This window comes from Ambystoma mexicanum, chromosome 1q (genome assembly GCF_040938575.1).
Source record: "Ambystoma mexicanum isolate Mex_15411 chromosome 1q, UKY_AmexF1_1, whole genome shotgun sequence".
NCBI lineage: Eukaryota > Metazoa > Chordata > Amphibia > Caudata > Ambystomatidae > Ambystoma > Ambystoma mexicanum.
The window spans coordinates 893691219-893705606 of NC_090922.1; the positions used below are offsets into that span (position 1 = coordinate 893691219).

A 14388-nucleotide genomic window follows, 5' to 3' on the forward strand; every position below is an offset into this window, starting at 1 on the left:
ACACGAAAGAGGGCAAACCAGTTATGAGCTTTTAGGTTGCCGATAACTGTGAAGCCAGTGATACAGAGTAGCGGAGTGGTCTGGAGAAAGGAAGTAGCCCACTCAAAAGTCTATGTTGAAATGTTTGATGTCTTGTTATAAAGCGGGAAAGTGAACTAACTCTGAAATTCACAATAGTCAAGATTAACCCCTTCGAAAGGGGAGGTGAAAAGGTGAATGCTTTAAAATAAAAATGTCTTTGAACTTGTGTGCATGTGGTATGGAACTACCAAGACAAAGAGACAATGGTGCAAATAACATAAAGGGAGAGCTGGAATGAAAGTCAAAGTGGTCCTGCGCAGAACTATGGTAAAAGCCTTGCACATTCAAAAGTCTTTGACGTCACTGAAAGGTCCGAGCTCAACTGTGGGAGACATGGAATATGAAATAAGTTAGGGGAAGGGAACTCCTAATGAATGTGAATAAAGCTTGGGAAAGGGAACCCCTGCACATGCTGTGATTGTGAGGTCCAAGCCTGGCTGAGAAAGATCTACTTTGAGTCAAATACTTTTTGGTTGAAAGGTCTGAGACCGACTGAGGGAGACCTACATGACCTAGTGATGCCTTGAGAAGTCTGAGCCTGACATAAGGGCACCTATGTGAACTTTTGTTGCATTGTGAAAGAACTTGTCAAAAGCTGGAATAAGTGACTTTAACAGGGAAGGCCAAGCGGGCCTCAACCCTCATTTGGAAATGCCTTTTATTTTGATAACCTGAGCCAGAGTGTGTCATCCTGTTTACGAGGGGCACCTTAGACTGTGCTGTCCAATGTGGGGAGGTGAGCTGACTCAGCCACCTTGATCCTTTATGTTACAACACTGATTTTCCTTTGCATTCATATTCCCCTTTACACCCTTTTTGTATGAGAGATAAGACAGGCATAAGGTTTTGTTAGTATAGGCCATTTTAATTTGACAAAGACTGACAAAGACTGTGTTTTCTTTATTATTTGATGGTAGAGAGTACTCCCATCATAGCTATAAATGGCAAAATAGGTGTTTTTCCAAACCCCAAGAATTTTGATACGTGTAACTCTTGTGTCTGTGTCATACTTGTGGTACCATGCCTCCCTTACATGACACAGACAGATCCTAGGTTTTTGGTTGTCAGTAGAGAAACTCCTCTTAGAGCAGGGTCAGAGAGGCATTTATGTTAATAAAAGTCCTTAACTAAAACATGACAACCTTGTTTCCGGCTTTCATTTCTGACCCCTCACACCTCTGGACATGTTCTGTGCCATTGAAGAGAATGTACTGCAGATCAGTTTACTAATGCTTCAGGGCACAGGTGTATGTTATGCTTTTGGCATAAACCTTTTCAAAGGAAGGTCCGACTAGCAGGCTCTTTCTGAGATGGGCTTTCCCACATCATTATAATAATTCATGCAAAAACGCCAAGACTTACACAGCCTTACCATTTGGCAATTCCTCAAAGTGAATCACTAGACTGAGTCCTCTAGAGGCCATAAACTGAACCCACTGACATCACACAATTTGTATTCTTTTTGTTTTGAGGCTGTAAAATTGTTAGACATCTGACATGCACAAACAGTATTTTTGGTACTCTGGTTGTTGTGTACTTTGTCACATGGAAGGAGTGGGGGTTGATGTTCCAATTATTGCAGCTAGACATGAGGCATAATTGCTACCAAGGACTATACCTTTGAAAGGTGTGATGGCGTTACATGGTTATGTGTACATTTTATTTAGAGAGGTGAATATTCTGTGTACAAAATGGAAAATATGGAAAATAAAAGACATTAATGGTGATGTCTAAAATTCTAATGATGGGCTCATTTACCCACAGAAGGGTCGTCAAATACCATGTTTCCAAGAGACACAGCTGGTCTTATCAGAGAATGAGAACGTTTAGTTTAGATTCATTGTTCATACTTCACATCCTCTACCAACATGGTTTGAATATTTGATCTCTTTCCATCAGAAATAAAGTCACTCTGATGACACACATAGGTTCATTAGGTTACAGGGAAAGCAATGTCCAAAATTAGTCTCCCAAATGAGGAAGCCCCTATTGTCAAGGATGCTTTAGTTATATAATGAATGGCCTGATTTATTAGATTTCACTTTAATCAATGTGTTTTATGGAACAAATGTGTGTTTAACTGGACACTTCATAAGGAAGACAGAACATGTTTACATAAGAGTACCTCCTTATTTGCCACATTGTTTACCTTAAAATAACTAGGATTGATTGACATTTGGAGGGTACCACACCAGACATGATAGGTTATGTTTTTCTTTCTCTAGGATTTCTATCGTTTTTATTAAGGACACAAATGTGCACACATTAAGTCTATCCTAGCAGTGTTTAGGGTACTTATAACAATAGTCAGGAATTTTATTAAAAAGATGCAGCCTAAACTGAATGAAATGAGAAAGGGCTTCCTGGCAGGAGCAAGACAAATAAAATGGGCCAACTCTGGTGCTTATTAGGGATTTCTGCCTCTTGCTTGCTACCAGGTTAAAAGTGGCAAATTTCAAATTGCAGAGCATGCTGTGATGAATCTGATGATATCATCACTTCTTTACAGGGTTCTCCTCTCCCCATGTTGTCAGGGGACGGCAGATGCTACCTGATCCTGACCCTGCGTGCGGCTATATGAGAGAGGTCCACATGGGGGGAAGCGTCCCTCACCACAGATAGCATGGCATTGTTGGAGGAAAACGCATATCCCCCTTTCCCTTTTAGGGATATCCCCTCCATATGTCGTGCCTTTATGGCTTATTATGCTAGCTCCCTTCAGTCACCTATAAACCTTACTGATAATATCTATCAATGCAATTTGCCCAGAACTGTCTTTCAATCCCATATACATGTGGGTACTGAGACGAGGAAGTGGACCAAAGCAATGAAGATGACTAAGAACAAGAAGCTTAAATTCAACCCAGCTGATAGAGGTGAATGAGACAGAGAAGAGGAACAGGAAGGAAACGTGCTGGAGCTGGGAGATGCAGCAGGCTGGAGAGATGCCAGTCAGCAGGACTCAGCCCAGCATGCCAGGGAATGACAAGTGGCCCACCAACATAAAGTGAGAGGCAGTGGGAGCCGTTTACCACAGAATGAGGCAGGGCAAAATGAACAGCAACTGACGGACCACACTCTGGGCCAGCAACCTAAAAGGAGAGACAACAAAAGCATTTGTTAAATCTGGGGAAGGAGAACGGATTACCAGTTGATTAAGGATGGATAACACTCCACATCAACAGCTAAAAGAAACAAAAAGTGAAGCATTTAAAGAGTTTAAAGGGGCTTTGAAAGAGACCACAAAGAGGTCATAGCCCCAATGTGTAAGAAAAAGAAACAAAGTAATTGTAAGTACAGAAAGTGAAAATAAACTGTATTAAACAAGAGTTGTCAAATCGATATGGGGCAAATATTACTATATGGCTGAGAAGAAAAAAAGCAGCATATTAGTCTTGGCAGGAGAGTATACCAGGCAAGGTCATTTATTTGAAAGAGACTGCAAGTCAAAAGCATGAGGAAATACATAAACGACCGGTCAATGAAGTTTACCAGCCAAAGTCAAGTTTCCAAGTGTGAGAGTGAAGTATACAAGGAAAAGCCCTGGCAGGAGAGTATACCAAGCAAAATCTACTTTTTTAAAGAGAAAGTAAACAACATAAAAAAGCCCCAAGGAAGATTCTTGTAATGGAAGGGACAGCCCTATAGTGGGGAGGACTAAGGGCTGGAAATCAATATAAACAGGGTGGCGTCCTACCCTCAAACTCGTGTAAACAATTATTATATGCAAAAACATTCATACCTTTGTAAAGTATCAGTTAGACAAAAAACATATTTGTATCACTAAGGTCAAATCCGTGAATTCACACTCTAAGCAATTTAGTTGCAGCAGCTTTTTTTATTTAGCTGTTGATACATATTGTATGTGTAAAATTAGTCAAAACAAATTAGAAGCAATCTCAACAATTAGGAACATACATCGGATTGAGCCAATACAATTCAATAAGTGCAGTCAACCGTGTTTGGTTTCTAGGCTGCTGGTCCATTCATCAGGGATTACAGAAACAAAGCAACAAGCAAGTTTCAGGTTTGTGAACAGGTAATGCGTGGATGAGTCCACTGCAGTACAACAAGCACCCATAAACTCATGGGTCAAATACAGGGCCACAAAACAGGCAAGAAAATTGTGTCAACAGTTCTGAAATATTTAGCTCGAAACATGAGTGGATGTGAGGCAGTGAAAGCTTTATCAGTCTTTTCAATCCACCTGGCAAACATTCTCCATTGACCTAAGGGCAGCACATCAAGACCTTGATAATCTTCTACTACAGTTAACTTTTCTGTACTTGAGACTGGTACAGCACAATAATGTGGTCATGTAGAATTAACATTGTGGAATTCTTTAGGACATCAAATGCAATTGGATCCTTCAGGATTGTACAAAGCATCAAGACAAGTTTATAGGACGTACTGTAACTTCCATTAATGGGCCCTTTCTCCATCGCACATTGATCTCATTCACTCAGAACATAGTCTGGATGTGTCTATTGGACTCACTGCTTAGCAATTTACCAATGTTTGCACTGTCATACACTAACAGGATCCCAGAATCCACATGCTGCATTATAGTGACATTTTCTGTTAGACTCCACCAAAGCCACTGCGTGCATATTTTCATATGTTCTTATAATTCTTTCTAGCAGTTCCATGGCTAGAACAAATAACAATGGTGAAAAGTGTCTTGTTCTGCAACAAAGTGTAAAATGGCGAGAACATTTTTCATTCGTGACTGGAGTAGCCGTAGGATTACTGCATGGCAGCTTTATCCAATTTAGGATAGGAGTGCCCAAAGACTAGCTCCTCTATTAATTTGAACACTCGATCAAATTCTTTCTCTGAATCAAGAGACAGAGCTGCAATTGCTGAATCCAATTGCTAACCCTCTGATATGGTAAATATTAACCTACTCATATTGTTCATTGAGTGGCTAACTTTCACAAAGCACACTTGATTGGCATCAATCATTCTTGGTAGAAACTGTTCTAATCTACATGCTGTCACCTTTGCCAAAATCTTACAATCTATATTTATCAGACTTATGGTTCTCTACCCAGCAGGTTTTGTCTCCTCATTGCCTTTTTCTTAATTGATGTAATGATCGCTTGTCGCAAAGAATTTGGCAACTGATTGTGTTGTATTAAGGAGTCATACATCCCTTTCAGCATGTCATACACTACTTCAGGCATGATTTCGAAAAATTAAATTGGAAAACAATCAGGACCAAGTCATGTGCCTGTATTCAAGCTACTGGCTGCCTTAATGAGTTCTTCAAATGATGCTTCTTTCTCTAAGCTTTCCTTCTCGGTTTCTGTCAGGTTACACATATTTATTATCCTCATAAATTGATTCAAGGCATCATCATCATTATATGTTCCTGTCTTGTAAAGCCTCTCATACAATTCCCTACATGCATTGTTGATGCTTTCCGGATTGTATATAATTCCTCCATTCGGTGTCATTATTGTGCAATTAGTCTTTCTATTATTACATATTCTGAGGCAATCAGCCAGTAGCATTCTACATTTTCACCAACCTCTTAGTATGCGTACATCTGCACATATGCACAGTACATCTGTTGTGTAATTCCATTTTGTCTGCCCTTTATATTTGGCTATATTGTGTTGAGATTCTCGTTTTCTTCATCCACCAAACACCCTGTGTAGTGGAAGCAGACATATTGTTTGGAATGAAAGCCAAGGATACTATAGGGAATAATGATCCTCTGTATGTGAATAACAGAATAGAGCTATTTTGAAAATGGATACAAACCATTATATATCTACTTTCTCTTCCATTGTTGTCATGCTGGTTATGTTTTCACAACTGCATTAATGCAGTGATAATGAGCTGGATCAGCATTTATTTCCAGATTATTTAAATATGGATCGATGTAGTTTTGAGTACTGTGATAATGCATGTTTCAATTTATTAGGGTGTACAAAACTATTTCTATATTTAAGTGTGCTATGGGGCCAATTTACAAAAATGCAACATCAGAATGTCAGGTACAAAGTACAACACAATTTTTGTGACTGCCACATCTTCTGCATACATCCACTTCTTCACAAATAATACATTTGTGTGAGACAAGTGAGTGGACGTTGGTGCAAATGACTGGCAGCAAACCTGTGCATACACATGTGGGAATCAGGCAAATACATACTTAACACCAGAACCCACTTCATTGCTGGATTGTGGACAGCTCTCCACCAATGTGGCTTCTGGAAGTTCATTGACCAAAGTTAAGGGGTCTGCCACTTCCATTGCCATATTTACATTTACATCACTTTCTCCGGGGTGGAAAAGTAAACATATATTTAAACGCAAGTGCTTGGTAAGGTTTTCACATTTGTGATAAATCTTCTTGACCTATTTCAACCCCAGAATGTTTTGCCTGGACTTTGGGATTATTTCTCCTTGTCCCTAGGTGAGTGGAAATGTTTTTCCCCTCTCGCCTAATCTTTTACTCTTTTTTATGGGTACCTTTGTGTGTCTCTCCATAGTGTATGGTCAGAGTGATAGTTTCCTATAACATTTGGGCTTAGGCTGGGTTGCCCCTTTAGGCGTCCCTATTAATTTCTCTTTAATGTACTTGGATGAACAACTGTTCCCAAAGGTAAAGTGGGATTTTCACCCCCCTTTACATTTTTCATAATGAGCCAGCACACCCCCACCTTATGTGGAGTGCTGGGTGGACAAGATGTGTCCCCTTGCTTACTTACCTGTAACATTTGTGCTACAATTGCATGTTTACTTGACTGGCTGGTGACATGGGTTTTACCTTATTGACATTTTAGTCTTATTACTATCAGGCTGTTCTTTCAGACTTAAAAATGTAAGGGCCACCATTCTCTTAGAATGGTGGGTTCCTTTTTTTGCCATTCTTAAGTTTGCTCCTTGTTTCTTCTCCTGCCATTCTCCTGCCATTCCAGGTAGGAACAATCTCAGTGAAAGTGTTTTCTTCGGTGAGAATCCTTTGTATTACCTGCCCATGTGCCAGAGTGTCTAAGAAAGCTGGAGGCAAGGTTGAAGACCAAAACTCTGTAGCCCTTCATCTTTCACCTTGCCTGAAAGAACCCAACTCCCAGTGGGGGGGGGCTAGCTGTCAGCCAGAGTGCCCATTTTTGTAAACTGCAGGGAGAGAATGCAGAAGTTGTGTTGTAGTTCCTGATAAATACTCCGAACCTGGAAGCTGCTGACAAGTCGAGCACTGGAGCTGGAACCGAAGAGGAAGATGAAGAAAGGATGGCTGTAGCGATTTCCAGCAACTGGAGTGCCTGCTGTTTAACCAGAGCCTGATGTAATCCATCCTTCCAATCGACCTGGGGGTCTCGAACTCCGACCCAGTGGCTGGTGAGATCCAGTAGTCCCAAGAAGACTTGCATTCTGAGCAAACCACAACATACTTCAACCTTGCTGGGCTGCAATACCCATGGGACTCAAGCCATTGTGTGGTGCATGGTCTTTTGAAGTTCGAACCTGTCTGAAACTTTGGAGAACTCCTCCTGCTTATCCAGAGACATAAATCAAATCCCTGAAGTCCCCTCATGAGAGTGCAGGACCGAGAGAGTGAAGAGAATCCAACCAGTGATATTCTTTCTTCATTTGGCTGCTGTAAAAAGGAATCAAATCAATCCACATAGCCATGAGAATCCATGACGTATCCATTGCTGAAGCCTCCTCTGATGACTGCTGCTGTAAGTTTACATCCAGTGTTCAGTTAGTTCATCTTCAGACCAAGAATCCAAAACCGGGTCCTGTGCTGCTGCATCCTAAAGGCATCCACTCATAAGTGCTTATTTTCTCCAAAGGTACTCTGTGGGCTTGGGTTATACTTACCTTAAGTCTGGTGTGCATCCTGTGAGGCTGAGTGGGTGATTCGGGTGGTTGGGAGTTTGCCCATGCCACTTGCCTAGGACTGATGCTCGAACACATATAGGGAACCTTCTCAGATGTCCCTGAACACTTTAACTAACCCTGAAAGTGAATACTTACTTCTTGAAGAAGATCTCCTATGGAACTTTGACTTTCCTGCAACTGAATCCTATCTTAACCTGCTGGCAGCTGGCACCTAGACAACTAGGGCCCCTCTTCTGCCTCTGAGAGAGCTCATGCAATAAACTAGGGAAGGGCTGGATACGAAAAGACTTCTAGTAGTGTAGTAACTGTATCTCTGTGAAAGAAGAAGTTACAACGTGGCTTAAATTATACTTACCTTTGAACTGCATTGTGCCCTCTGAAAACTATTTATGCTGCTTTACTTACTTTGAATGTTTGTTCTCCCCTTCTGAAAAGTAATAAGTGTTGGTACTGTGTTATCCTTTCCTAACTGAATGAGTGAAAAAGCTTACCAATGGGGTTTACTTGTCTTGAATAACATTGTGTCATTCTTAAAGAATATCATTGGGTGTTGCTTTTCATGGTCTGCTTTATACAAATCTAAAACAGTCTTTGAGTTAATACTTGTCTTTGAGTTGTGTGTAGCTCCTCTTAAAGGTATATAGGCCGTACTCACCTTGAATAGCTGCTGCTCTTCTAAAACGTGTAACTAGGTTGTGCTTCCCTGAATTGCTTTGGTGTGATTCTAAAATAGTTTCATAAAGTTCTTACTTACCTTAGAAACTGTATTATACACTTCGTAAAGGTACACTGGCGATTAGGTAGCAGATGGTTAGGTACCAATAGGTCAATTACTTACCATGGAATAGATTGTGTATTTCTGAAATTGTAATTGTGGTCTGCTTCCCTTAAACTGCCTAGTACAGTCTCAAATAGTTGTTGTGCTTAAGGCCCCTCCAGAAAGTATTTGAATTGTTTTGTTAGCTCTGAACTGAGTTCTAAAAAGTAATGTTGCAAGGAGTATACTTTTAATAGGGTTGGTTTCTTATGTGATTTCATGACTGATTGTCACTGCATGACTGACACAGTCTACTTCCCTTGAATTACTGAATTTATTCTAAAAAGTATATCTAACCAGGTTTTAAATCCCAAGAACAGCTGATTGCATTCTGAATGTGTTATAGGTGTGACACACCTTGTACTGACGATTTCTATTATTAATAAAGTTATACTTTGGGTTGTATCCCTTAAGTATGGTGTTCGTTTTTATAACTGTGTTTATATGATATGTTATAGTACTTATTTCCCCAGATTTATCTGGGCTTGTTTGCATTTAAATAAACCATGTATTTTTACAATACATTGTGTTTCTGTGTTTCTTTGGACCAAATGTGTGGTACAATTTTCTTAGTACCAAGCTACAGCCCTTTCTCCCTCCTAAGATAATCTTGGCTGCTCTGTCCATGCTACCCACATTCTCATCTGGCAAGCCCTTATACTAAGAGTGGAGCTTATGTACTGCCTCAGATATGGTTTTTATGAAGTCTTGATAGGACCTAAAAACATCTCTAAAGGCATCTATGCCTATCTTGAAATAACCATCTCTCTCTCTTCCTATCTCTTCTTATCTCTCCTTTGCAGTCCCTCGCCAAGCTTTTTTTCTTCCTTTGTCCATCTGTATCCTACCCTTTCGCTATATATTTCTGCAGGTGAGATGTGCTGTCAAGTGCCCATTTTCTAGAGCCACCCAGGTGCTGCTAGTAGCAGTGCAACCATAGAAAAACATACATTGTAGGCAGAGGATGGGAGGAGTGATGCGTTTCTGATATAATGTAGAGTGCCTCAGCACAGAGCTATACTCTGAGGTGGTGATTGCTATGGTATTTGGAGTGATATCGGCAATGAGTGTGTACTTCGGAATGTTGTCATCACATTATCGGTACATTTTCTGTGATGGTGAGGGAGTGTGGACAGACTCTGTGGGGGCTGCTGACTGACGTGGTAGGGGGTCAAAGGACTGGATGCAAGATGTACAAATTTGTGTTATACCTATGTTTTGTTACTTAGGGTTTGTGCATCGTGTAAAATATTAGAGGGTTCGGCACTAATGCCAACCAATTGATGGTAAGCACAGAGGATTAAACCTCGCCTTGCTCCTCAGAGAAGAAACAGCATGTTGGATTTAACCTGAGCATGGATCTTTCTAAGAAGGAAGGACATTTTGAGAGACAAAATGGTGCATATTCTTGGCAATATTCTATAAAAAAAATAGGATGTGTATTCCAACAGTCAAAACTGGCTGGCAGTGTTTTACATTTTACAATGTTTCTTTCAGATGATCACTTCCAGTACATACTGAAAACATAAGAAGATTACAATTGTCTTACTGAACAGAGCATATGATCAAACCCTACAAGTGCCACATACATTATTTTCTAATGTAAGGTTACCATTCCAAGACCGAAAATCCTATACACGCACATTGTACCTTTCAAAATTACACTATGAGGAAGAGAAGAAAATGCTAATGATGGTTCCTGATTGATTTGCAAAAAATCAGATAGCATTTTGGGAACATAAAGATTACCAGACATTTTTATATTTGGTATAAATGTCAGTGTTTCACTCCCACATCCAGTTTTTAACAAAGTACACAATTTACACAGGCCTTCAAGCTCATTTCATTTTTCACAACACCCCCTGTATGTACTAATTTCAACAGCCTCACCGTTTCAAGTGTGGATAACATAGATGCTACATCAGTAAAGTCGTCCTGCTTCACAGGATGCAGACTTTGGCAAATTTAAGAGGTGCAGCTGGGAGGTAAAAGGTAATCTGATTGTACATACTGCTGTGTACAATCAGTATCCTGTGCACAGAGATTGGTATAGATAACTAGGTTATGACATAGCATGCCAAACAGATGTTGTCAACGGTCTTAAACATCCCCTATGTGCCTTGTGAATTCCACTCTGCCTGCCTCCCACAATGCCACAGACAGGCTGTGGCCTGAGGGCCAAAACCTTCCCTCGATTCATCAGGGCCCAACCAGTGACATTTAAAGCAAGGAAAGGGAAGAGTCTGGAGCGGGTATCTGGAGTGGGTATCCACCCATTTCATGAGTTAACTAGAATAATGATTGCTGTGAGTGGATAAGTGAACACATATACAAGTCTGAGAGGCCACCCTCCTTTTCTTTAGTTGCCTGATGCAAGGTTGGCAGTGAATAATTGTATAAGACGTTATGTTATTGTGGTTGAGTTGCTGGGAATGATGTCTGGCTACTATTAATAACTAAATCATGAAATGAAGATTACATTCTGTAATGCATTATGTGTTTCATATAGTACATACAGTGTATGTGTTTGATGTATCACAACATATGTCACTTGGCCACCTTTCTTTGGGGAATATATTGATAACGTGCAATAGCCAAATTGGAAATGCAGGTTGATGAGCTGAATGCCAGTGATTGTTCTAAAGATAGCTCAGTGTGTCAAACGCTTGTTAGAGAGAACTGTGTTCATATGCCAGAGTTCCAAATCCAAACTCCTAGCAGAGCAATCCTTTCCCTCTCTGGGACTGATCAACTTGAATATATGAACGTTTGTGTTGCTGACACTTATTGAGTTACAAAACATACCTGCTCCAGAAGACGATAGTTATACAAAATAACATAGCATCAGTTTGGCACAGACCTACAGCTTGCTCCTTTCAAACAATGGGTGTAAAAACTGAACATTCACCAGAAGTGAAGAGAATAATGCATTGTTTGGGAGAGGTGATCAGGTAGCCAAATTAAAGACAGTGGAAACAAAGTTTCAAAGCTGAAATTCTGGGTTTGCCACCGGATAATCCTATGATCCTGTACAGAGAATCTTACTTCCCTGGCTAGTACTGTGCTTTCTTCGGTGGAAGGGTTTATCTTCTCACATGTTGATGCCACTGTTTAGCCCTTTGTTTTCTCTTACTATTCATGTAGGTCATTTGAGTGGGAAGACCAGAGAGCCGACCAAATATCAGTGACTTCTTACAAGCTTTTTTTGAGTTCTGCTTATTTCACACACATGTGTTTGCTTTCTCTGCAGTTTTGAATGTCGTTTTTCACAACAAGAATAAGACTCTGAATATCCAAATTAAACAACGGTTGTAAGGAGGTGATATTATCTCAATCATTTATTTGCTGAGTGTATTTATGTCTTTAAAATGCAGTAGAAAATCCAGATTAGATCGTTAAGGACAACATCATATCATATTCTGATGCTTGTAGATTTCCATTTATAATGGAGAAAGTACACCTACAACCAGTCTCCTTTTGCATACCATATCTCTAAACAAATTGTTTAAAAAATAGTGACTCTGCTTTAATATGAGAGTATTATGTGAAATTCATGGAAGTCAAACATTCACAAATAATTGCACCTTACAGTGTGCCAAAAATTGCAAATAATGTGGTCAAGTTGGCACTTGACCACATTATTTGCAATTTATTTGCCAACATTGCAGAATGGGCCAAAAGTTTATCATATGCAGATAATTTATTCTGACAGTCCCTAAAGTGATAAACCATTGGCTAATGTTTATAAATGGTCTGTCCTCACAAAAATGTTGTTTGTTTTCAATGTGTCTTCTTCACAAAATCCAGACTTGTAGATTGTATATAATGTTGCATTAAATACATTAACAGTGACTACCGTTGTATTGCACTCCACGATTAGTTTAATTGCAAACTGCTGACCTAATTAACAAAAAAACATAGACTCCCTTAATCTCAGTCTGTGTAACCCTAACAAAAGAGCTCTCTGACAGGATTGCTACACACTTCAACCAACCTTCTCCCCCCCTCCTCCACACCTGGCTGGCTCACACCCTGACACAGCCCTCTCTCTTCTCTGTTCCTCTATTTCTGCTACTCTCGACACTCTGGCCCCTGTCATGAGAATCAGTTTGAAGTACAAAGCCACGTGTAATTCTTGGTATGACTCTGACCTAGCTACACTTAAATGTAAGTGTAGGGTGGCTGAGCAGAAATGGAGGGCTTCTTGCTCATCCTCTGACAAACTGGCCTGCCGTCTGCTCCAAAAGCAATACCCACTCGCTGTCTGCACTAAGAAGCAAGCCCATATACAAGCCAGCGTCTCGGCGGCATCTAACAATTCGGCCCAACTCTTCAAAATCTGCGAGGAGCTGGCCAACCCTGCTGCAGTCTCCACCCCTCCTCTCGCCTCTCAGGCTCTTTGCAATACCCTCACCTCTCACTTTATCTCTAAAACCCAGGACATCCTGTCCTCTCTCTCCTCCCGCCTCCTCCTTCCTCTCCTTCTCGGCTGGCTTACCCTCCATGAGTTCTCTCCTCCCCTTTTCCTCTTTTCTCCCCAATGAGGTACCTAGACAAGTCCAATCTATGAAACCCTCATCAAACATGTCCATCCCGGTTGCTCCAAAACTATCAAGGACCACATTGACACCCTTGCTCCGGCCCTCGCTGATTTCTGTAACCTCTCCTTTGCCTCTTCCCCTCCCCTTTTAAGCACTCCCTTGTGCATCCTCTCCTCAAGAAATCCACTGCTGATTCTTCATGTCTGGCAAACTATTGCCCAATTTCCATAACTCCCTTTCTGGGTAAGCTTCTGGAAAAGCTGACCATCTCCCAGCTAAATCTTCATTCTGACTTTGCTGGCTCCCTCCAGGACCATCAATCTGGCTTCAGAGCTGCCAGAAGCATGGAACTGCTCTCCTGAACATCCATGAAGACCTGCTCTCCAACCTCAACTCCAGCATTCCGTCTGTCCTCATCCTACTTGATCTCTCCTCTGTGTTTGACACAGCCAACCATACCACCCTGCTCAATTGTCTCTGTGACAACCTGGGTATCACTGATCATGCTCTGGCCTGGCTGGCCTCTTTTCTTTCTGATCGAACCTCCCAGGTACAACTTGGGTCCTTCCTATTTTCTATTTCTCTCTCCACCTGTGGTGTCCCACAGGGGTCTAACCTCTCGCCATGGCTTTTCAACCAATACCTGGCATCTCTCGCCTACTGCATCTCTATTTTCTGCTCAACTTTCCAGTGCTATGCTGTCAACACCGAACTCATTTTCAGGCTTTCTTCATCTTCCTCCTCTCCTTCCTCATCTATAATTGTCTACTCACCATTCAAAATTGGTGTGCTGCCAACGATCTTTGACTAAATGCCAACACGACTGAGAGGGAAGGATGAGATGGTGTACCAATGAGGAGGATCTCGCTCTCTGGCCGGCCTCCCCTGGCCCTCCTCCTACCCCCACTGGTGTGGCTAAGAACCTCAGGGTTATCTTTGACTCCACACTTTCCTTCTCCTCTCACATCTCTGAAGTCTCCAAAAAGTCTAACTTCTTATAGCACCTCCTCAGAATCACTCTGCCTTTCCTCTCCTTCTATCCAAAGCTCACTGTCTCCCAAGCTTTGGTTCTCTCCAGACTTGATTACT

The 14388-nt window shown here is 41.1% G+C and overlaps 1 protein-coding gene across 1 annotated transcript in view; it reads right to left on the minus strand.

Annotated features, from left to right (window-relative positions):
• Nucleotides 1–14388, minus strand: part of DPYD (dihydropyrimidine dehydrogenase) — a 3651715-nt gene that overhangs the window by 2906235 nt on the left and 731092 nt on the right. The gene's annotated exons all lie outside the window — the stretch shown is intronic.